Source organism: Cricetulus griseus, chromosome 4 (genome assembly GCF_003668045.3).
Source record: "Cricetulus griseus strain 17A/GY chromosome 4, alternate assembly CriGri-PICRH-1.0, whole genome shotgun sequence".
NCBI classification, from domain to species: domain Eukaryota; kingdom Metazoa; phylum Chordata; class Mammalia; order Rodentia; family Cricetidae; genus Cricetulus; species Cricetulus griseus.
In genome coordinates this window covers 122,107,710-122,131,995 of record NC_048597.1, presented here as the reverse complement: position 1 = coordinate 122,131,995, position 24,286 = coordinate 122,107,710, and the positions used below count along the sequence as shown (strand labels likewise).

General features: G+C 43.6%; 1 pseudogene; it reads left to right on the top strand.

The window, feature by feature from the left end:
* The first annotated feature begins 4,411 nt into the window (after nucleotides 1–4,411).
* On the top strand, nucleotides 4,412–23,126 carry LOC118238738 (annotated as a pseudogene).
* The last annotated feature ends 1,160 nt before the right edge of the window (nucleotides 23,127–24,286 follow it).

Below are 24,286 nucleotides of genomic sequence, written 5' to 3'. Positions count from 1 at the left end.
GACACTAAATTGTGGTAGTGGTCTTATTCTTGACCAGTGGGATTAACAACATGAGGCCTTGTCTTGAGAAAGCAACAAATAAAGAACAATAATAAAAAGACCTGTTTGCACATATTGCTGACATGAATGTGAAATAATGTAGTCACTATGGAAACTCGTTTGGTTGTTAAGTACACAAGTATCATGTTGCCCAGTAATTCCACTTCTGGATACATACTCAAAGGATAGAAACAAGGACCAGAGGCTTAAAATGACTAAAATGTGAATGTCCTCAGCAACACTGGCAATATTCAAACAGTGGAGAAAACCCAAGTGTCTGTCAACAAGGGAATGAAGAAACACAAGGTGGTATTCACACATATGGACTACTTAGTTGTAAACAAGAATGGGAGTTCTTATATACACTCAACAAGAATAAAACTTGAAAGTGCTATCTAAGTGAAATAAGCCACACACAAAAAGAAACCACTCTTCACTCTGTTTACAGGAGGTATCCAAAGCGCATGAGCCAGAGACAAATAGCAGTTTAGATGTTTGTAGTCTGCATTGTATTGGTGATGTTTGCATACTGTTTGAGCTCACTGGAAGTGGACTCCGGGTATGTTTACTTCAAGCGTTCCCCAAAGGTCCCTTTCCTAGGGCATGCCAGTAGGCTAACTGTGCCAGGGAGAAAGGAAAATAACCAAGAGTTAGGTATTAAAATAGTGTGTCCTCAAGAACAGGAAGAAGGCAAACCATCACCACCGGCGGTAACTATTGTTTATTTCATGATCTAAAAATGTCTGTGGTGGGGTGCCAGGGAGAGCGCTCAGTGGGTAAAGCACTTGCCACAAAAGCTTGCTGACTTGAGTTTGATCCTCAGAACTGAGAAATGACTCCATAAAGTTGTTCTCTGACCTTCACACACATGCTTTGTTACACTTGTGTGTACTTACACACACACACACACACACACACACACACACACACACACACACTCACACAGAGAGACAGACACACACACACAGATAAACACACACACACACCAAGAGAGACAGACAGACAGACAGACAGACACACACACCAAGAGAGACAGACAGACACACACTCACACAGAGAGACAGACAGACACACACACACCAAGAGACAGACAGACAGACAGACAGACACACACACACACACACACTCACACAGAGAGATAGACACACACACATACCAAGAGAGACAGACAGACAGACATAGACACACACACTCACACAGAGAGATAGACACACACACACACAGAGAAAGACACACACACACACACACACAAAGAGATAGACACACACACAGAGATAGACACACACACACACACACACACACACACACACACACACCAAGAGAGACAGACAGACACACACTCACACAGAGAGACAGACACACACACAGAAATAAACACACACACACTCCAGAGACAGACAGACAGACAGACAGAAAGACACACACACACACACACACACACACACACAGACAGACACACACACAGATAAACACACACACACACACCAAGAGAGACAGACAGACAGACATAGACACACACACACACCAAGAGAGACAGACAGACACACACTCACACAGAGAGACAGACACACACACACACACCAAGAGAGACAGACAGACAGACAGACAGACAGACAGACACACACACACACACACTCACACAGAGAGATAGGCACACACACAGAAATAAACAAACACACACTCCAGAGACAGACAGACAGACAGACAGAAAGACACACACACACACACACACACAGATAAACACACACACACACACACACACCAAGAGAGACAGACAGACAGACATAGACACACACACACACCAAGAGAGACAGACAGACACACACTCACACAGAGAGACAGACACACACACACACACCAAGAGAGACAGACAGACAGACAGACAGACACACAGACAGACACACACACACACACACTCAAACAGAGAGATAGACACACACAGAGAAATAAACACACACACACTCCAGAGACAGACAGACAGACAGACAGACAGACAGACAGACAGACAGACAGACACACACACACACACACACACACACACACACACACACACACACACACACGGGGGGGAGGAAGGGAGAGAGAGAGAGAGAGAGAGAGAGAGAGAGAGAGAGAGAGAGAGAGAGAGAGAGAGACATTGAGTTGAAAAAATACCTGCAGTGGGAATGAAAACCTGGAAACTTGTTGAAGGAGTCCCAGAGTGGCGGTTTCTTCCCCAGCTGATTTCTCAGGTTGTTGTTAGGACGCAGTTTGATGTTACCTTTGTTTCCTCACTATGTGAGGCTACTCCAGTCATCTCCACTTGTGGTTTTAAGCACCTGATTTGGTGATGTTTTGCTACCTGCTATTTGCTTTTTACTTCTGCTGGCTACATACATAATACACTGAATGCAGAGCTATAGCTCCTTTCCACTGTACAGAACAAAATTACAAGGACTTGGGTGTGGGAAGGGGATTGCATGTTAAAACCTATCAGTTAAAGAGCCTTTGGTGGAGCCATGGAAGTTTTTAGGAATAGAACTATTGGTGATGGTCAAACGCACTGTGACTGTAATTAATTCATTGAATTAAACTTAAAATTGGCTAAAATGACAAAATATAATTTTAACATTTCCAAACAATAAATTGAATAGATATAATTAGGTACTAAGATATTCTCAAATGCCTTGGGCAAAGGGAGAGTGAACATTAGTGAGGAAGTAGACAGACAGACAGACCCTGTGCACCCTCTATTTCCCAGACACCATCTGGAATAGAACAACATGTTGACCTTGTCCAGCATGAAGAGCCAGCAGTACTCCGTGTAGATGGCATGGGTGGTGATTGGTCACACACTTTATAGGCTGTACAGTCAGTAGTCAAGATGAGAAACATAGTTCTACATCGGACAAGACTCAGGTTCTCCTATGAGAGGACCTTCTGTGCTGGAAAGGAAGTTGTGCTTTACAACTGAATAAGCATAGAGCCCACAGTGAAAAATAAGTGGGGCTCACCTGAGCACAGAATAAGGAAGTGGATGGAACAGCTGTCCCCGATGAGATATGCACTCACACACACTTGTACACACAGCACCCTTCCCTTCGCTGCTGAACCTGCCTGTAGATATTTATTTATTTATTTACTCATTCATTCATTCATTCTTTATATGATCTGTAGTGGTATGTCTCAGAATTGGCTACATAGCTGAGGAATTCCTCTTATCTCCATCCCAAGTGCTGGAATTACAATGTGAGCCACCGTTCCTGGCTTCAAGTTCCTTTTTTGTCTGGTTTTAGGCAGGCATTGTACCAGGCCATGTGTCTGTTTTTACACTGTCTTATCTGTAGTACTTGCTATGACTTCATGTGCTTATAACCTTAGCACTCAGAAGCTGAGATGGAAGGATCAGTAGTTCAAGGCTAGTTCGAGCTACTTAGTAAGTTTGAGGCCAGTCTGGGTTTCATGAGATCCTGTCTAAATAAAATAAAAACAAAAAAAATTCTTTTGTATAGGAGACCAAGAATCTGTAAAGGGTGCCCAGTGTCGTGTTGACCAAAGGCTAATGGAAGGCGTGGGACTAGTCCAGGTCTTGAAACGTGTTAGTATTTCTACTCAAACTTTGTGAACGTCCACTGATAGGTTACATTTGGCTTTGTACCATTCATAAGTAGAACAGTTAGGATATTGAAAAACTAGTTGGAATAGTAATTCAGAAGTCCAAATGTCAGTTTATTTTGAAATATTAAAAGATTAGATGGTATGGGACTTTGGCACAACACTGTGTGTGTATGTGTGTGTGTGTGTGTGTGTGTTTCTTATGCAGTACTGGGGATGGAAGCCTGAGCCTCACTCAGCCATGCAGGTTTTTTTTTTTTTTTCCTGAGATAGACTTTTATTGTGTGCCTTGGCTGTCCTGTAACTCACTCTGTAGACCAGGTTGGCCCCGAACTCACAAAGATCCTCCTGCCCCTGCCTCCTGAGTGCTGGGATTAAAGGTGTGCAGCCGAACTGCCCAGCATCTTTTTACTTTTTGAAATGTAGTATTTTACATTTACTCCTTGAGAATTTTAAACATATGTACAGTGTATCTCAATCATATCCATTCCCTACCCTCCAGCTCTTCCTAGATTCCCCTTAATGTCCTCCTCCCAGCTTTGTGGGCTCTTTTTTTTTTTTTTTTTTTTTTTTTTTTTTTTTTTTTTTTTTTTTAACCCACTGAGTCCAATTAATGCTGCCTAAATAATGCATTTGGTGGAGCATGGGCAGCTCTCATGGACCACACCTCTAAGGAAAACTGATTTCCCCTCCCTTACCAGCTGTTGATTGACTTACTCTCAGCTACCTCATTAATTTCTGGAAGTTGTGTTTGAATTTGTGAGCTCTGTATAGAACTATGACCAGGTAAGTTGCTTCTGAAAGCCCTATTACTGGCTTCTCAATTACTTTAACATGCCTACCACCCCACCCCCACCGGTTCCTTTCTTACATCATCTGTAACATGAAAATAACTGTTGCTGCACAGGGCACCAGGGTTTCTGAGATTTCTGTGTAACTGGTATAGACACGTATGAGCAATTTTGTGAGCCTGATGTTCTAAGGAATACTTAGAGATCATTCATGCATGCAGTTCCTGAAGACCCCATTTCCTGTACTCTGTAAACATCTACAGCTACTTCAATTTTTTTCATTCCAAAGGAGTCAAAATTATTAAATTAGTGTTAAAATTTTAAATATGATACAGAAATATGCAATGCTGTGGGATGATCCTTCTGTACACTGTGAATATGCATTACTCTCATTGGTTAATAATAAAAGCTGTTCACTCAATAACCAGGCAGGATAAGATCAGGTGGAACAATCAAACTGAGAATTCAGATGAGGAGGAGGAGACATGAGTCAGTCACCCAAGAAGCGAGATGCCAGACAACCCATAAAGCCACGGCCCTGTGGCAATGCATAGATTAATAGAAATGGGTTAATGTAAATGTAAGAGCAAGTTAGTAATAGGTCTGAGCTATCAGCCAAATATTTATATTAATTTGGGAAGCAGCTGCTGGGGATTTGGAAACAGGCAGGCGGGAGACAAGGCACCATTTACAGGCAGGTAGGACAGAGAAAACTCTGTTTACATTGTAGAATTAAAATTTAAAAAGTGCTTTGTTTTTCCTCATCATGGTTAGCATTTAGGTGGTTTTCTTTGCAGGTCTTTCTGCTCTATGTTCCTGTGTGTACATTCTCATAGGAAGTTGACACTAAGGCCCACAGATGCTTGTGTGGGTTAGCACAAGGCCCCAGGTCAACCCCAGCATTTTCTTTGAAATGATTGTGAATATAGTATCATATACACATATCTTCTTTCCCAATATAGAAATATTCTGCCCTTACTGCCTGACAAATTCTAAAAAACAGACTATCTTGGTCTGGAGAGATGGCCTTATAGTTATGACCACTGGCTTCTCTTCCAAACGATCAAGTCTCAGCACCTACAAGGCAGCTCACAAACATTTGTAACTCCACTTCCAGGGGACCCGACACCCTCTTCTGGCCTCTGTGGGCACTATACACCCATGGTACACAGACATACATGGAGGAAAAATGCCTGTACACATAAAATATTTAGACATAAGGGTATCTTTTATCTATTCTGTGACAATTTCACACATGTACCCCAGCTCCCCAGGAACCATGACTCTTCCCTCCTAATGCCCCCAGGCACTCCTAATCCCCTCTAATCACATACTCTCCCTTTTCAGTTAATAACCCATTGAATCCAGTTAGTGCTGCCTGTTGGAATGGCACCCCGCCCCCCTGTAACCATAGCTACAGTGAGTGGAGGAGTGCAATGACCATGGCATATCCTAAAGACAGGATTTCACAGCACCCCTGCCTATCTTCTGCCTCTCACATTCTTACTCCTCCAAGATGACCACTGAACCTTGGGGAAGGGCAGAGTGGACACAGATGTCCCATTTTGGGTTGAATACTCAATAGACATTTATTTTAGAACTTTGACCAGCCTCTAGTCTCTGGCTTTAACTGCTGACCACAGCAGAGATGCTTCTGCGTCTCTGGCCAAGGCTGAGGCCAGCACTCCTCTGTGGGGGTAAGCATAAATATTTGGCAACATGTGGTTTAGCAAAACAAAGTTCCTCAGTGTCAGGCCTGCATTCCTTCTTGTGGAGCAGGCTTCAAATCCAAGGCAAAAACAGTTGGTCACCCCTATACTGTTATGCTGCAACTGAACCTTTACAAACTCTTGGGAAGTATATCACAGCCATTTTCTGTGTTTTACAGATGGATTTTTCATTGTTATGCTTATCCAGCATTCAATGTAGATGTAATGGACTTAGAACTCCTCCTTTTGGCAACGATTTAGGTTATACCTGATTTCTACAAATATAAACTTAATAGCACTGTAGACATATGAGAGTCAGTGCTCAAGCTGGCATCTAAGGCATACTGCTGAATAGGAGATTGCTAAGAAAGGGCAGTTCATTCCAGGAGCATATGCTTTAATGTTCAATTCATCTAGGTGTGATGGCTCATGCCTGGGAGGCTGAAACAGGCAGACTGCCATTAGCTCAGGTCAGCCTGGGCTATAGAGTGAGTTACAGGATGGCCTGGGCTACAGAATGAGACCCTGTCTCAAAAAAAAAAAAAAAAAAAAAAAAGGATTTGGACCCATGTAACAAAGTGTCTGTTAAAATTCATGCCCTTCCTCTTGCTGTCCACAACCAGCATCTGTCTTTGCTCCTGCCATGGTGACTGCGATGTCTTGTTTAGTAGCATCTCCCTTCTTTTTAACTGCAATGGCATGCTCTGCCTGTGTCCCTTAGCCATCTGTATCTCCTCTTCCAGGAGTCATCTGCTTACATTCTCAGTTGTTTTAACGCCCACTCTTGGCCCTGGGCATGACACTATGTGGTCAGGAGAGCTGTGTGTCTTTAGACTAAGGGACCCTTTGGCTCTGCCTCCTGTGTTGGAGGGCACGGTTTTGCCCCTCCTGTAAAAGTTTCCTCTGGGCTCAGACTCACTGTCTAACAATGGTGTATGGACTTAAGCTTCTTATGCTCCCTCCACCTGTGAGTTCCAGGATTTGGGGCATGTGTCACCATGTGGTGCTGGGACCCAGGCTTTGTACATGCTAGGAAGCACTATCCAACTGTGCTACACTCCCAGCCCCTGTAAGGTTCCTGTTTTATGGCTCATAGACATCCCAATCATCAGACCGTCACCAGCAACAACGCCAGAGACAAGAATTCCAGGACTAATGAGAGGGGCACAAGGTGAGTTTATTAAGAAAAATTGGTGCACACTCGAGGAAAGGCAAGTTTAGGCATTAAGAGAGAAATCCAACCAGTGTTTGGCACATGCTTGGGATCCCAGTGCCCAGAGAGCTGATTTGAGGGGGTTGATGCAAATTCAAGGCTGGCCAGAGTGGTATGGTAAGTAATAGCCATCCAGGGCCTCTCTCCAAACAAAATCCCAAACCAAGAGAGGACTGTGCCCGAGAGCCTCAGAAGAGCAGCGCGAATCATGTGGGCTTTTGGAGCCAGCTTTCTCTGAGGAGGTGGCTAAAATCAAGGCTTTGGGAAGGAAAAAAAAATGTGCAGCTTTGTCATTTCCTTATTGACAGACATTTAAAGGCCAGGATTTGGGTGCCCTTGTTAACAAGACCGCAATGCTGTGGGTGGGTAAAGGGCCTGGGGATGAACCTCTCCGGAGAAGATTTCAGGGAACAGCGTCTGCTTTATTGTACGTGAACAACTGTTTATATAGCGGAAGCCTATCGACTATGACTGATTAGCATTACCCCGGACTGGACAGTGAGCGCTCACACCAGCAGGGTCTCCACGTGGAAGAAGCAGATAAAAGGAGGCGTGGAGAGTGGAGCCAGCCAGCTCCTCTCACTACTTCAGAATTCAGGGGTCTGACTTTGATAACACCCGGAAGCACCGTGTGCCGGCAGCACGGCGTGCCATCCTCCTTATTTAGAGGCACAGTGTGCCCGGTAGGCTGATTGCCAGCTCATGCCTGAGTTTCTCCTATAGTCGGGGGCTCTCACGCAGTCCAGGCTAGGCTCTGCCTTGCAGTGTGTAGCTGAGGATGATACTGAATTTCTGATTGTTCTGCTTCTGTGCCACCTCCTGAGCCTGGGAATCCAGGCGTGTGCTACCATGCCCTGGGTCTGTGGTGCTGGGCTTGGACCTAGGGCTCGATGCATCCCAGGCATGTTAGAAAGGTAGTGTGGATCTGCTGCTGGTGGCATTACACTGAGACCTAATGAGACACTTCATTTAACTGGATTTTGTCTTAGGGTTACGGTCACTGTGATAAAACACCATGACCAAAGCAACTTGGGAAGGAAAGGGTTTATTTGGCTTCCTCTTCTCTGTTCATCACTGAAGGAAGTCAGGACAGTAACCTGGAGGCAGGAGCTGATGTGGAGGCTGTGGAGGGTTGCTACTTACTGGCTTGTTCCTCTAGTTTGTTCAGCCTGCTTTCTTACAGAACCCAGGACCACCAGCCCAGGTATGGCACTACCCACCATGGGTGGGACCCTCCCCATCAGTCACTAATTGAGAAAAATGCCCTACAGCTAGATCTTGTGGAGGCCTTTCCTCAGCTGAGGCCCTTCCTCTCTGATGATTCTAGCTTGTGTCAAGTCATAAAACCAGCCAGCACAGCTTTCTTTTGTTATCTTGTTTTCCTGTTTCTTGTAGACTACAAATGTAATAATAATGAACTGACCTTGGAGAGAACACTTTTCAACTTGCTGGATTTCTGTGGATAAAACAATAGTTTGCCCATGTCAGTGAACTGGGTTTTCTTAGTACAGACCAGACATCTGACTCTAGGACTAGGAAGTACACAATGGGAGAGGGCCCGTATCTGTGGGCAGTGGGCAGCATTTTTTTTTTTTCAGGTCCAGGGTTCAATTCCCCAGAAAACAAACCAAACAAAACTCCCAAACAAATATTTATCGAGGGAGATAACTGGGGAGGTGAAAGCATTGCCATGCAAGCCTCATGACCCATCCCAGGGACCCACATCAAAGGTGGGAGGTGAGAACCAGCTGTACAGAGTTCTCCCTTGACCACCACGTGTGTACTGTGGCATAATGCCCCTCCCCTGTCATGCATACACAGGTCTGACTCACACACAAACCAATAGTAAATAAAATGTTAAAAGTCTCCTTCAGGATGAAGGAAGATGGGAAGCCCAGTAGTTAAGCACTGTTGGTAAGGTAAGGGTTGAAAGGAAGGGAATCTGGTCTCATTTCTTCCACTTCTATTTGTGAAGCACAAGCCACACATGTAAGAGCTCCAGTGTTCTCTGAGCAACATAGGAGGCTTCATTCAAAGAATGAGTGATTCATGTCCCAGGAAACTTCCCCAGATAGTAACAGCAACCCCAGAGCCAGCTCAGGAGACACGGTGTGCACGCCAGGGACGCATGGCTGCCCACCTTCCTATAAACACTCTGCTGCTGCTGCACAGGCTGACTTGATCTGTAAGTCTAAGTAAGCCATTTAACGTCTTAGAAATTCCATTTCACCAACTGGAAGGTGAAGGCCATAATGGTTCCTTGGTTGTAGGGATTCCTGACTGCACAGCAAGCATCCAGTAAATAGCAGGCCCATTTGGTTTTGTTTGTTGAGGTAAGGTCTCACTTAGCTGAGGCTGTTCCTGAAATCACAGCTATTGTCCTGCCTCAGCCTCCCAAGTATTAGGAATGGGTTTCTAGGATGAGCTACCACTCCTTAACAGCTTAATGTGAGTTCTTTAAACACACATCCTAGGTCTAGTTTCCCTCAGGTTCAGGGCTTTCACCGTTTCCCCAGAGACAGAGGAACAAACCTCTATGATGGTTTGAAAAGCAAAGGCTTCTTATACCAATCATGAGTGGCAGGTAGAAACTAAGATTTCAGCAACTCCATTATCATTACAATTTTAATTATATAAACTCTGTATCACTCTAACCTTTGGAGAGGCATATTCTAAGAATAATACTGCTAAGGAGTAGCAATATAGATGAGGAAGGTCAAGGTATAGGACACATAGGACACATAGATAGTTGAACCCAGGCAGCGTGAATCCGAAATTTGTGCTCCTCACTATTCTGCCTTATGAATCAACTTTTTTTTTTTTTCTGTTTTGGTTTGTGGATGTGGGTGTTTGTTGTGTCCATTTGCAAGGATGTGAGTACAGATGTGTGCACCCACATACGAATTTCAAAAATCACATCTGGTGTCTTTCCTTGAATGTTCCACCTTTAGTGTTTAAGACCAGATCTCTCACAGAATCCAAAGCTCATCCAGTGGATGAGGCTGTTGGCCGATGAGCTTCAGGGACCCATCTGTCTCTACCCCTATCTCGCTCCTCAAGGCTGGAGTTGCTGGCACACACCCAGCTTTTTTCTTGGGTTCTGGGGATCCTAATTTAGTTCCTCACATTTCTGTAGTAGGCACTTTAGCCCCTGCCCATCTCTGGGCCTTACTAAGTACTTGTATATATTTCTAAGTATGTACTTAACCAGAGCTTTGAACATTTGAAGACCTTTGAAACTTTAGAACAGTAACCATAAGACTTAAGAAAAACCAGATAAACAAATACATCTAAATATTTTACAACGGCTGAATGGTAGAGCATTTGGCTAGCAAGCGTGAGGTCCTGAGTTCAATTCCCAGTAGTCTTCCACCCCTAATCCACACAAATGAGAATAGAAAGAAAACATTAAATAAAGAAAACAGCTTAAAAATCACTCTGAAAAGGGACACAGCAGCCAGCCACTGACATGCTGCTGGCAGACCCAGCCTTGGTGAGCATGCACTGTGAGCAGGGAAACCCCAGCAGTGCTGGTGGAAGAACAGAAGATCATTGGGTAGTAAGATGTCCAGAAAATTGGTGAGGAAGTTGGGATTTTTCAGAGCTAAGTGAAAGCAGAAATAAAAAATGTCAGTAAAGGTGACTTTCACCGTGGGGATATTTGATGACAAATCAGCCTTTGGCTTTCATAGTCTTGGTTTTTATCAGGCTTATTTTTCTGAGAGTTTTGGGTGGCTTATGCTGGCCTTAAACTTGATATGAAGCCAAGGATGAATTTAAATGTCTTTTTTTTTTAGTTTAAATTTCTAAGAGATATTTGTCATTTAAAAGAATCTTGAAATGGCTTTCTTGTTGGATCCTAGCCTAGAGAGATTTTGTTTATTTTTACATTGGCATTTTTTAAAATTTATATTTATTTTTTTAATTCTTCTCTATACATTACATCCTGACCAAAATTTCCACTCTTTGCACTCCTTCCAACCCCTGTCCCACCTCCTCTCTTCCCCCAATCCACTCCTCCTCCATTCTCTTCAGAAAAGAGCAGGCCTCCCAGCAGTATCAACACAAACATGGCATAGCAAGTTACAATGTAACTATGTACAAACCCTCCTATCAAGACTGGACAAGGCAACCCAGTAGGACGATAAGAACCCCAAGACAAGGTGAAAGAGTCAGAGACAACCCCACTCCCACTGTTAGGGGACACACAAGAACAGCAAGCTACACAGACATAACATATAGGTAGAGGACCTGGGCCAGACCCATGCAGGTTCAGTGAGTGTTGCCTCAGTCTCTGTGAGTCCCTGTGAGCCCTGCTTAGTTGATTCTGTGGGCTGTGTTCTTGTGATACCCTTGACCCCTCTGGCTCCTACAATCCTTTCTCCCTGTCTTCCATCATGGTCTCTCAAGCTCTGCTTGATGTTTGACTGTGGGTCTCTGCATCTGCTGCCATAGGTTGGTAGATGAAGCCTGATGACTCCAGTTTGTGAGTATAGCAGAGCATCATTAGGAATCATTTCATTGATCTTTCTCTTCCTTTTCCTCTTCTTCTTCACCAGTCATATTTGGTTCTAACCCCTGGTTCCTGGCCATCCAAGCAGTGTCTGACATGGGCTCCCTTTCGTGGCATGGGCCTCAGGTTAGACCAGTCATTGGGTGGACACTTCCACAAGCTCTGAGCCACCATTGCCCCAATATATCTTGCAGGCAGGACAAACTGTAGGTTGAAGGTTTTGTGGCTGGGTTGATGTCCCAGTCCCATCATTGAAAGCCTTACCTGGTTATAGAAGGTGGCTGGTTCAGGCTCCCTATTCCCCATTACCAGAAGTCCTTGCTAGGGTCAACCTCATACATTTCATGGAGTTACCACTGCACTAGGTTTCCACACCAACCTCTAAATGCTCCCAGTTCCAGTCATTTTTCCCAGTATGCTTGGCCTCCATCCCACAACCTTACTTTATCCCTACCTGTCCTCAGTCCACCCTTGAAATCTATTCTATTTCCTCTTCCCAGGAAGATCCAAGCATCCTCCCCTCCTTGGAGCTTCCTTGTTACTTAGCCTCTCTGGGTCTGTGAATTGTAGCATGATTTTCTGTTACTTCACAGTTAATATCCACTTATACGAAAGTACATACCATATTTGTCTTTCCAGGTCTGATTTTTTTCTAGAACTGTCCATTTGCCTGCAAATTTCATGATGTCATTTTTTAAAACATCTGAGTAATGCTCCATTGTATAAATGTACCACAGTTTCTTTATCCATTCCTAAATTGAGGGATATCCAAGTTGTTCCCAGTTTCTGGCTGTTATGAATAAAGCTGCTATGAACATAGTTGAACAAATGTCCTTTTGGTAGGATGGAATGTTCTTTGGGTATGTGATATGCCCAAGAGTGGTATAGCTGGGTCTTGAGGTAGATTGAGTCCCAGTTTTCTGAGAAATTGCCATACTGGTTTCCAAAGTGGCTGTAGAAGTTTCTGCTCCCTCCAGCAGTGGAGGAGTGTTCCCCTTGCTCCACATCCTTGTCAACATGAGAGTTACTTGTGTTTTTTATTTTAGCTATTCTAACAGGTGTAAGATGGAATCTCAAAGTAGTTTTGATTTGCATTTCCCTGATGGCTAAGGATGTTGAACATTTCTTTAAGTGTTTCTTGGCCATTTGAGATTCCTGTATTGAGAATTCACTGTTTAGATCTGTACCCCACTTTTAAATTCAATTATTTGGCTTGTTGATGTCTTTGTTGATGTTTCTTGAAGTCTTTATATATTTTGGATATCAGCCCTCTGTCAGATATAGGATTGGTGAAAAAAATCCTTTCCCGTTCTGTTTTTATCCTATTGATAGTGTTCTTTGCCTTATAGAAGCTTCTCCATTTCATTAGGTCTCATTTATTAGTTGTTGAACTTAGTGCCTGTGCTATTGGTGTTGTGTTCAGGAAACTGTTTTGTAGGGAGCCGTCCCTGCATTCTCCATTACAAGATGGCGCCTGCATCCGGCAGGCACTGAATGTAAACAAGTTATTGCGCAGGCGCTGGGTAACTTTCCATTCCTTGATCTCTGCCTCTTCTGTGGCGTCATATGGTCCGATGAGCTGCAGCCAATCATGGGGTGACACGTCCGAGGCGGCAGTTGCCAGCCTTTATTAGGGGACGGGATTCTTGGCTCGGGGTCTCCGCTTTTGTAAGCTTATGCTCTCTCTCTCAAGATGCATAAAAGCTTTACTGCAGAAGGATCCGAGTGTCCTCTGTTGTTCTTGCTGGCGAGACAATCGCGAGGGACACTGTTTTCTGTGTTAATTCTGTGCTCAAGGCTATTTCCTACTTTCTCTTCCATCAGGTTCAATGTACGTAGTTGGTGAGGCCTTTGTTCCCCTTGACCTTGAGTTTTGTGTAGGGTGATAGATATAGATCTATTTGCATTCTTCTACATGCTGACATCCAGTTATACCAGCACCATTTTTTCATTGTATAATTTTGGTTTATTTATAAAAAATTGGATGTCTAAAGGTGTGTGGGTCTTTGATTCAATTCCGTTGATTAACCTGCTTGTTTTTATGCCAATATCATGCAGAATTTTTACTACAGCTCTGTAGTACAGCTTGAAATTAGGGATAGTGATACACCCAGAAGTTTTTCTATTTTACAGTTTTGTTTTAGCTATCCTGGTATTTTTTTCCATATGAAGTTGAATAGTGTCCTTTCAATGTCTGTAAAGAATTGTGTTGGGATTTTGATGGGGATTGCATTGAATCTGTAGACTGCTTTTGGTAAAATGGCAATTTTTACTATGTTGATCCTTCTTATGCAAAAACATGGGAGATCTTTCCATTTTCTGATACCTTCTTCAATTTCTTTCTTTAAAGACTTGAAGTTCTTGTCATAAAAGTCTTTCACTTGCTTGGTTAGAGTTACACCAAGATATTTTATATCATTTGTGGCTATTGTGAAGGGTGTTGTTTCCCTTTCTCAGCCCATTTGTCATTTGTATATAGGAGGGTTACTGATTACTTTTGAGTTATTCTTTTATCCTGCCACTTTGCTGAAAGTGTTTATCAGCTGTAGGAGTTCCCTGGTAGAATTTAGGGGGTTATTTATGTATGCTATCATATCATCTCCAAATAGCTATGCTTTGACTTCTTCCTTCCCAATTTGTATTCTCTTGATCTCTTTTAGTTGTCATATTATTTTAACTAGAACTTCAAGTTCTATACTGAATAGATATGGAGAGAGTGGACAGCCTTATCTTGTTCCTGATTTTAGCAGAATTGCTTTGTGTTTCTCTCCATTTAATTTGATGTTGGTTATAGGCTTGCTGTATATTGCCTTTATTATGTTTAGGTACGTTCCTTGTATACCTGATCTCTCCAATATTTTTGTCATGAAAGGGTATTCATTGATTTTTTGTATTGTTCTCTTGTTTCTATTTTATTGATTTCAGCTCTCAGTTTGATTATTTCCTGTTATCTACTGCTCTTGGGTGTGTTAGCTTCTTTTTGTTCTAGAGCTTTCAGGTGTGCTGTTAAGTTGCTAGTATGAGATTGCTCCAAATTCTTTATGAAGGCACTTAATACTACGAACTTTCCTCGTAGCACTGATTTTATTGTATCTCATAAGTTTGGGTATGTTGTGCATTTATTTTCATTAAATTTTAGGAAGTCTTTAATTTTTTTTTCTTTATTTCTTCCTTGACTCTGGTAATTCAGTAGAAAGTTATTCAGTTTCCATGAGTTTGTAGGCTTTGTGTTGTTTCTCTCATTGTTGAAATTCAGCTTCAGTCTATGGTGGTTTGATAGGATGGATGCAGTGGGTTATTTCAATTGCCTTGTATCTATGAGACTTGCTTTGTGATGAAGTATGTGGTCAATTTTGGAGAAAGTTCTAGGAGATGCTGAGAAGAAGGTGTATTCTTTGGTATTTGGGTGAAATGTTCTATAAATATCTATTAGGGACATTTGGTTTATAATGTCTGTTAGCTTCATTATTTCTCTGTTTAGTTTTTGCTGGATGACCTGTCAATTGGTGATAGTGGGGTGTTGAAGTCTCCTGCTATCAATGTGTTAGGGTCAGTATGTGATTTCAGCTTTAATAATGTTTCTTTTACAAACATAGGTACCCTTGCACTTGGGGCATATAAGTTAAGAATTGGATGCCATCTTGGAGGATTTTTCCTTTGATGAGTATGAAGTATCCTTCCCCATCTTTTTTGATTAATTTTGGTTTGAAGTCTATTTTGTGAGATATTGGAATGACTATTCTGGCTTGCTTCTTAGTTCCATTTGCTTGGAAAATATTTTTCCAATCCTTTACTCTGAGGTAATGTCTGTCTTTGATGTTGAGGTGTGTTTCTTGTATGCAGCAAAGGATGGATCCTGTTTTCTAATCCATTATATTAGTCTATACTTTTTATTGGGGAATTTAGCCCATTGATATTGAGAGATATCAATGACCAGTGATGGTTAATTCCCATTATTTTGTTGTTGTTGGTAGTAATGGTATGCATGTGTACTTTGTTTCTTTTGGTTTTTCTGGAATTAAATTATTTATTTCTTGTGTTTACATGGGTGTAGTTAACCTCCTTGGGTTGGAGTTTTCTTTTTAGTATCTCTGTAGGGATAGGTTTATAGGTAGATATTGTTTGAATTTGACATTATCATGGAATATCTTGTTTTCTCCATGTTTTGTTGGGTATAGTAGTCTGGGCTGGCATTTTTGTTCTATTGGAGTCTACAGGACATCCGATAAGGCCCTTCTGGCTTTTAGAGTTTCCATTGAGAAGTCTGGTATAATTCTATGCTTTCATATATTTCTTGGCCTTTTTCATTTACAGCTTTTTAATATTGTTCCTTTGTTCTGTGTTTTTAATATTTTGGTTATTATGTGGCAAGGGGCCTTTCTTTTCTGATCCAATCTATTTGGTTTCCTGTAAGCTTCTTGTACCATTATAGGCAGCTCCTTCTTTAGGTTAGTGTTCTGATCGTCTCGCCAGCAAGAACGACACAGGACACTCGGATCCTTCTGCAGTAAAGCTTTAATGCATCTTGAGAGACAGATGATCAGCTTCCGATTAGGGAGACCCCGAGCCAAGAATCCTGTCCCCTTATAAAGGCTCATAAGCTCCAAGCAGTGCGTGTACAGCTGGGATATGTGGAGGACTCATCACCCTATATGACGCAAGACTAGGCAACTGGGCACATGCGCACCAACGTTGTTTACTTGATCCGGCAGCGGATGTCAGCGCCATCTTGTAATGGCGAATGTGAGTGCGGCTCCTCACAGGTTAGGAACATTTTTTCTATGATTTTGTTGAAAATATTTTCTGGGCCTTTGAGCTGGTGTTATTCTCCTTCATCTATTTCTATTATTCTTAGGTTTGGTCTTTTCACAATGTCCTAGATTTCTTGGATATTTTGTGTCAGGAATTTTTTATATTTAATATTTTCTTTGACCAATGTATCTATTTTTTCTATTATATATTCAATGCCCGAGATTCTCTCTTCCAACTCTTGTATTCTGTTGGTGATGTTTATGTCTGTAGATCCTGTTCACTTGCCTAGATTTTCCATTTCCAGAATTCCCTCAGTTTGTGTTTTCTTTATTGCTTCTATTTCTATTTTCAGGTCTTGAACCATTTTATTAGTTTTCTTCATCTGTTTTTTCCCCTTGGCTTTCTTGAAGGGATTTATTATTTTCTCCATTTTTTGTTTGTCTTTCCTCACTTTCTTTAAGGTATTTATTCTCTTTTTCTTTAAGGACATCTGCCATATTCATAAAGTTGATTTTAAGTTTTTTTTTTTCTTGTGCTGCAGTTTCATTGGAATATTTAGGACTTGTTGTAGGATATCTGCGCTCTGGTGGTGACACATTGCCCTGGCTCTGTTGATTGTTACTCTGACATCTAGGCATCTGGGTTTGGTATGATTATAGGTCTAGGTGACGATTTCTGAGTTTGTTTTTGTTGGGTGGTGTTTTGTTCCTTGGTTTTTGTTTGCGCTCTGGTCTTTGGGTTTGTGTGGTCTGTGGTTGAGCAGGGGTTTTCTATCCCAGTTGGGGGGCTGGACTTCTGGTGGCTGGCATGGCCTCTGGTTCAGTAGGGAGTAGGCATCTGAGTTGGGGGCTGGGGGCTGGGGCCTGGGAGCTGAGACAAGGTGATAGGAAGGGAAGGGGGATCAGGGATAGAGAGGACACTCTGAGAAAGTGGGATAGGCCTATGGACTGCTGGCTTATCTGGAGTTCTGTCAGCTTGTTGTAGCCTCTGGTCCAGCAGTGAATGTCCACTTGTGTTTGCCACATGTTCTTCCAGCTGGTGTGGCTGCACTTGAGCAGGTGTGATGTCTACCTGAGTTGGGGGTGGGGACAAGACAGTGGGGGATTGGGATGGAGGAATGGTGGAGGATCTTGTCCATGGGAACTGTGGGAATGGGAGAGCTCTGCAGGCAGGTGGCCTACCTACCTGTTTTTTCTGGCTGGCATGGCCTGCCTTTTTTGTTGTTGTTGTTGTTGTTATTTTTAAAGGTTTATTTTTTTAAGTGTATATGTGTGGGTTTGTTGTGCCCCTGGAGGCCAGAAGAGGATGTCAGATCCCCTAGAGCTGGAGCTATAGGCAGTTATGGGTGATGGAAACCCAGGTTCCCTAGAAGAACAGCAAATGTGCTTAATCCAGTCCTAATATTTATGTATTTTTAAAACTTTGTGTGTGTTGTGAGGGGAGGTACACCAACACATGTGTGCCATGTACACTCATGGAGGTCAGAAGACAATTTTTGTTGGTCCTTTCCTTTCACTGTGGTTTTGGACTCCATGCTCTGATCTGAACTTCCTATCCTCCTGTCTCCACTTCCCAAGTACTGGGCTCATCATGCTCAGTGTATCCAGTGCTGGGGATAATAACCCTGGCTTGGTGCATGCTAGGCAGGTACTCTACCACCTAAGCTTTAGCCCCAGCCTCCATTTTTCAAATGCTTGAGGGCACCAGGGACCATGACGCCAGGCTCACTCTAGATAAAGGGCTGAAGAGCAGAGTCCCATCAAATCTGGAAGACTCAAAGATTGGAAACATTGGCATTCTTCTAAGAGGTCATTTCCTCCTCTCTAAGCCAATTATTTACCATGACCCATTTGTTTTCCAGGTATTTGTGGTGCAGGCTGTAACTCTTGAGCTCTTGACCTTGTCATTAGTGATCCATTGCAGTTTGAATTTCCTAGCAGTCTGATAGTTCTTCCTCCACCAGTCAGCAACTTCCAGTCTCTCTCCATATCCTCGGCTGTGGGCCCTCCTCTTTGTCTCCCTCTGCCATTTTAGGTGGATGGACTCATCTGTGTCTCTGAGAGTGAGCTTCTGCTGCGCCTGACTGTGATTGCCACAATACTCCTGTCCTTCAGGTTCTCCTCACACATCACCTCTTCTACAATGCTCCTCCTACTTAAATTGTTTATCCTTCTTTGTTTGTAGTTTTGAGACAGGCTCTTGCTCTGTAGCCCAGCTAACCTCTGTGACACCAAAGCCTGCAACATCATTGAATTGTTAAGCACTAACAAGCTATTGTTAATATGGTTTATGATCAGAGCCTGGGCCTTGGCAGCCATGGCAAGCTAGGCTCAGTCACCCTTTCTCAGTGGGCCAATTAGAGTCAAGCAATAGAGAAAAGTCGAGAAGGGTAAGAGGCACGTGGAGCTGAAGAGTCCTTCCTGGTCTGCTTGTCTATCCTTCAAGGTGAGCTGACCTGTGAGAACAGTGTGAGGTCACTTCCTGTCTGTCCTGCAAGGTGAGCTGACCTGTGAGAAGGGTGTGAGGTCTTTCCGGGCAGACAAGTTCTTCCTCTGGCTGGTGTCAGACTGTGGATGAACAGATGGCTAGTGAGCGAATTCTTTCTTCCCATGAAGAACAAAGAACTCTGCCTCCCACCTACTGAGCACTGCAGTCCATACCACTCACTGTTCTACCAGGAAGAGAGCAGGTGGAATAAAGGGCCTATTCCCAGCCAGCCTTGAGGTAGATGGAACTTCTCTGCCTCAGATCTCAACCAAGGGCTTTAGCAAGAAGATGTTCCAGAGAACAGGAGATGTGGCTGGAGAGTGGGTAGGAGGTCAGTACCTACAACTGTTAAATGTTGGGGACATAACGGGAAGACATGTTTCCTGCCCTCCTAACACTTGATTGTTTTAGTCCATTTCCAAACAAGTCACTGATGCTGAGAGGGCTGGGTAATTACCAATCACAACATTACTAGGTGTGGAATCTGCTTCCGTCTTCAGCCCTTGCTGGACCACTCTACAATGTTTAGTCAATATTTGGACCAGCTTTTGTGTTGCACGAGATAGAAATGGAATTCCATTTCCGTGGTCACGGAAGGGTTAATGAGAAGTCCCAACACCTTTCATGGTGGTAAATATTACCCAAAGAGCAAATGTTAAGTTTAGTGCAATGTCCTTGTATCAGTACTTACTGATAAACAGATCACACCCCAATTTTCAATTACTGTCTTGAGCACAGACATATATGCAGCCAAACATTTCATACACATTAAATGAATCTTTAAAATAACAGTAGTGTTCTCAAACTGTTGGTCTTTAAATCTCCATTCTTCTTCCCTCTTCTTCCCTCCCTTCTACACAGTTAGGAAATACCAGAAAACAAAATTAGAAAAATTGGCTCTAGCACTGTGTTCTGCAGAAAGATTCAGGCCTTTTGGGTTCTGTATTGCTAGAAAGTTATCTCAAAGTGGGGTATGGTATTACAGGCTTTGATGGGACAGCCGTTTGGCTGATGAGGACTCCTGGCCCTGAAAGGGGAGAGGGACACTGTCAAGCCCTCTAAACTGTAGCAGCTTTTTCTATTAAATCAATTAATAATTTAGACTCTGAAGGTGATATATGACTGGTCCTCTTTGTTTTTCTTGTACCTTTAAAAATTCACATGAAGTCTATTCTTAGTTCCAGGGTGATATAAAACTAGGCTGTAGGCCAGACAGGCAAGGGGCTGGTTTGCACATCTTCTGTAAACTGAATGAGGAGAGTCGAGGCAGTCACTAAAGTCATTAAGATTAGTGGCAGTCACTTTGTGATTATAAAGATCATTGTTGTCTAGGGAAGTGTAGTGGAACAGGACAAGTTCAAAGACTGTTTGAGGAAGTCCAGGCTGAATCAGAAGCAAGGAGACTAGAGGTCAAGAAGAATATTTAAAGGAATTGGTGACATTTGGCACTGAGCCATTGGACGGCAGCTACTATGCTTATACTTTTTGGCACCTGAACTTGTGCATAGGTCATACAAAAGCATGTTAAGTAGGCTGTCATAAGTATGAGCTGCTAATGTATCCTGAGAGCATGGCTGGCTGGTCCTAAGCAGATAACTGATGGCTTCTCTGTGTCTGTATATTTGCTAAGAATGTATACACATATGCGTTTGTACATATAGAGGAATCATGCATGTTCCCAAGGAGCCACCCTTTTTGTTGTTTTGAGAAAGGGTCTCTCATTGGCCTGTAGCTCTCCCATTGGGCCAGGCTGGCTGGCTAGGGAGTCCCCAGAAGCCCTCTGTCTCTGTCTCTTCCATACTGGGACCATAAGCAGGTGCTACCATCTCAGCTCTCTTACTAGGATTCTGAAGACCAAACTCTTCATGCTTCCTGTCACGTTCTTCATTGGCTGAACCGCTTTTCCAGCTCAAGCCTGCCAGAGACCTCACTTTTCTTTGTCATGATCCACCTCATTTTGACTTCTAGTTGCCAGTCTACTGGGAGGAACATGACTGTAAACATTTTGACAGCTCTGAAGCCCCACCCCAGTCACAAGCTCTGCCTGCACCAGGATTCTGCCTGTATCACATTTTTAGTCATCTCCACCCAGTGATCTTCCCAACACCTGGATCTGCACCATCCAGCCAGTTTGGCAGCTTGTAGCAGTTTCCATGACCCATTTAGTATACACCCAGTGCCCAGGGCACTGTAGCTTAGATGACCCAACTACCTCTGTCTGAAGTCTTACTGATTGCCAGGGAAATGTGGGGGGCAGAGCCTGGCTCCCTCCCCTTTTTATACTCTCAGATCTTGTCCCCAACACCTGCAAAGTGCCTCTAGTCTGGGCAAACATTTCTCCCTCTTGCTCTTTCACCCCATGTTTTCCGTCCAGGGTTCCTCAGATCCATTACCTGAAAATCATGTTCCTCTTTGCTCCAGGGAAGGGAGGAAAAAGTCTTCAAAGAGGAGGGAAGACATTTGCATTTCATTTCCCAGCTCATCAAAGAAAGGAGGTGAAATGGAAAGTTTCAATGACCTACTGAAATGGAGTGAGTATTTGTGCCCTGCTCCATTGTGCTGGAGAGGAAGATTAGCAAGAGGGTGGAAGAACCAGGGTGTCGTCATAGGACAGGCAATTCGGATGAGTAGTGGCTGAAGGTGGCATCATTGGACTTGGGCTTCCCAGATTTTCCATGTAGAGCTTGGAGTCGCCTTGCAGACAGAATGGACATTGGACTGGCTGCCTGGAGATGAAAGGCCCTGGACATTGCCAAGAATGAGATGTCAGGTTTGATGTATGTTCGGGAGATATACTTGTCCTCCAAGCCATTGAAGTGTACTTGATTTGCTAGCTGTCTACACATGACTGTGGAGACTGCTGTCCTCATTGAGACTCTGGTGGCCCTGGGTGTTGAGGTGCAGTGGTCCAACTGCAACATCTTCTCTACTTAGGACCAGTGCTGCCATTGTCAAGGCTGGCATCCAGGGTGAGACAGATGACAAGGACCTGTGGTGCACTGAGCAGATGTTCTGCTTCAAAGATGGACCCCTCAACCCTATTCTGGAGGATTGTGGTGACCCTACTAACCCCATTCACACCAAATACCCACGAATTCTGTCAGATATCCAACGCATCTCTGAGAAGACCATGACTGGGGGCCACAACCTCTATAAGATGGTGGCCAATGGGACACTGAAGGTGCCCACCATCAAGTCATCAGTGTCAATGACACTGTCACCAAGAGCAAGTTTGACAACCTCTATGGCTGCTGGGAATCTCTCACAGATGGCATCAAATGGGCCGTAAATGTGATTAATTTCAGGGAAGGTAGAGGTGGTAGCAGGCTATATGGTGAAGTGGGCAATGGCTGTGCCCAGTTTCAGGGCCTGAGTCATCATCACCGAGACTGAACCCATTAATGCATTGCAAGCTGCCATGGAGGGCTATGAGGTGACCACCATGGACAAGGTCTGTAAGAAGGGCAACATCTTTGTCACCATCACAGGCTGCATTGATATCATCCCTGGCCAGCACTTTGAACATAAGAAGGAAATGCCATTGTATATAACCCTGAACACTTAAATCTGAAGTAGCTCAAAGAGAATGTTATGGAGAAGGTGAACAGAAGGTGGACCACTACTGGCTGAAGAATGGGTGTTGCATCATTCTACTGACGGAAGGCAAGCTGGCCAGCCTGGGTTGTGCCATGCATGGGCCACCTTAGCTTTGTGATGAACAACTCCTTCATAAGCCAGGTGATGGCTCAGATTGAGTTGTGGACCACCCAGATAAATATCTCATTGGGGTTCACTTCTTGCCTAAGAATCTGGAGGAGGCAGTGTCTGAAGCCCACTTGGGCAAGCTGAACACGAAGCTGACCAAGCTGACTGAGAAGCAGACCCAGTATCTGGGCAAGTCAGTAATGGCTCTTTCAAGCCTGATCACTCCTGCTCCTGAGAGCTGGGCTGCCCTTCACCTTCCAACTGCCATCCTTGCTCCAGGATCTACCTTTCTTTCCCAAGAGCTAATGTCACCAGCTTTGTGATTGCTTTGCCATTGTTTGCCCTGCTGGGGCTATCATTCTATCTTTGGCCTCTGTTGTATCCCTCATACTGCTCAGCTGTGCCTAGGGGAACCAAGAGTCCCCAGTCAAGAGGTACATGGGAGCCATCCACAGGAGATGAGCTCAGGAGTCTTGGAAGTCCTGAGGCTGAATGTGGCTAGTGCTGGTCACAAGCCCTTGTTTACTGTCCGGATCCGTGTGCTTGGTTTCTCAGCCCGGAGGAGCCATTGGCGTTGAAAACTCCTCAGAACTTGGCTTTGTTACTCTTGGTCCATCTCTTAAATCTCAAAGTACTGAGGTTGGCACTTTTGATCCCTATTCCACAGGGGTTAGAATAGATTAAGAGATAACCAAGAAAGGAAAAGGTACAGCTAGAGATTGAAAAGGACCAGAAAAACAAGTAGACAAAGGTCCGTCACTGTTTTATACTTGATAGTCCTATCAAAGCCTGGGTCATAATGAGATTAATTTGGTTTATAATGCAAAAGAACAATCTTAAGCTGCAAGATGGTGAGGATGCTCCATGGAGACTCCTGAGACCATCATGGACATTCTGAAACTCTACCCAAGGGCACAGAGAGAAAGCTGATAGGTAATAACGGACATTTCCTTCATCATCGGGGAAGTAGAACTTACTCTGTTCCCAGTGTAGACATCCAGTGTCTCACAACCACTGTGACTCCAGTGGGACCTGATGCCTTTTTGGCCTCCGTGGGCATCTTCGTACATGAGGCATACACATAAGATACATATAAGTAAAACAAACAAACAAACAAACAGACAAATATTAAAAAACCCAAGCTGATAATTGTTTTCCCTTAATTTACTATCTACTTAAAATTTGGTGTGTGTGTGTGTGTGTGTGTGTGTGTGTGTGTGTGTGTGTGTGCTATACCCCATAGCACATGTGCAGAGGTCGGAGAACTTTTGAGAGTTGGTTTTCTCCTACACCACATCAGTCTAGGGATTGAACTCAGGCAGTCAGGCTTGGTGGTAAGTATCTTTTCTTGCTGAGCTGCCTCCTCTGGACCTCCCTCCAAGGTCAATGCAGCTCTAACTACAGAACTGGGAAGGTCTGAACAGTCTTACCTTGAGTGAGTTTGGTAGAAGGCAGTACCCTGTTTTCCTCTGTGGATATGGGA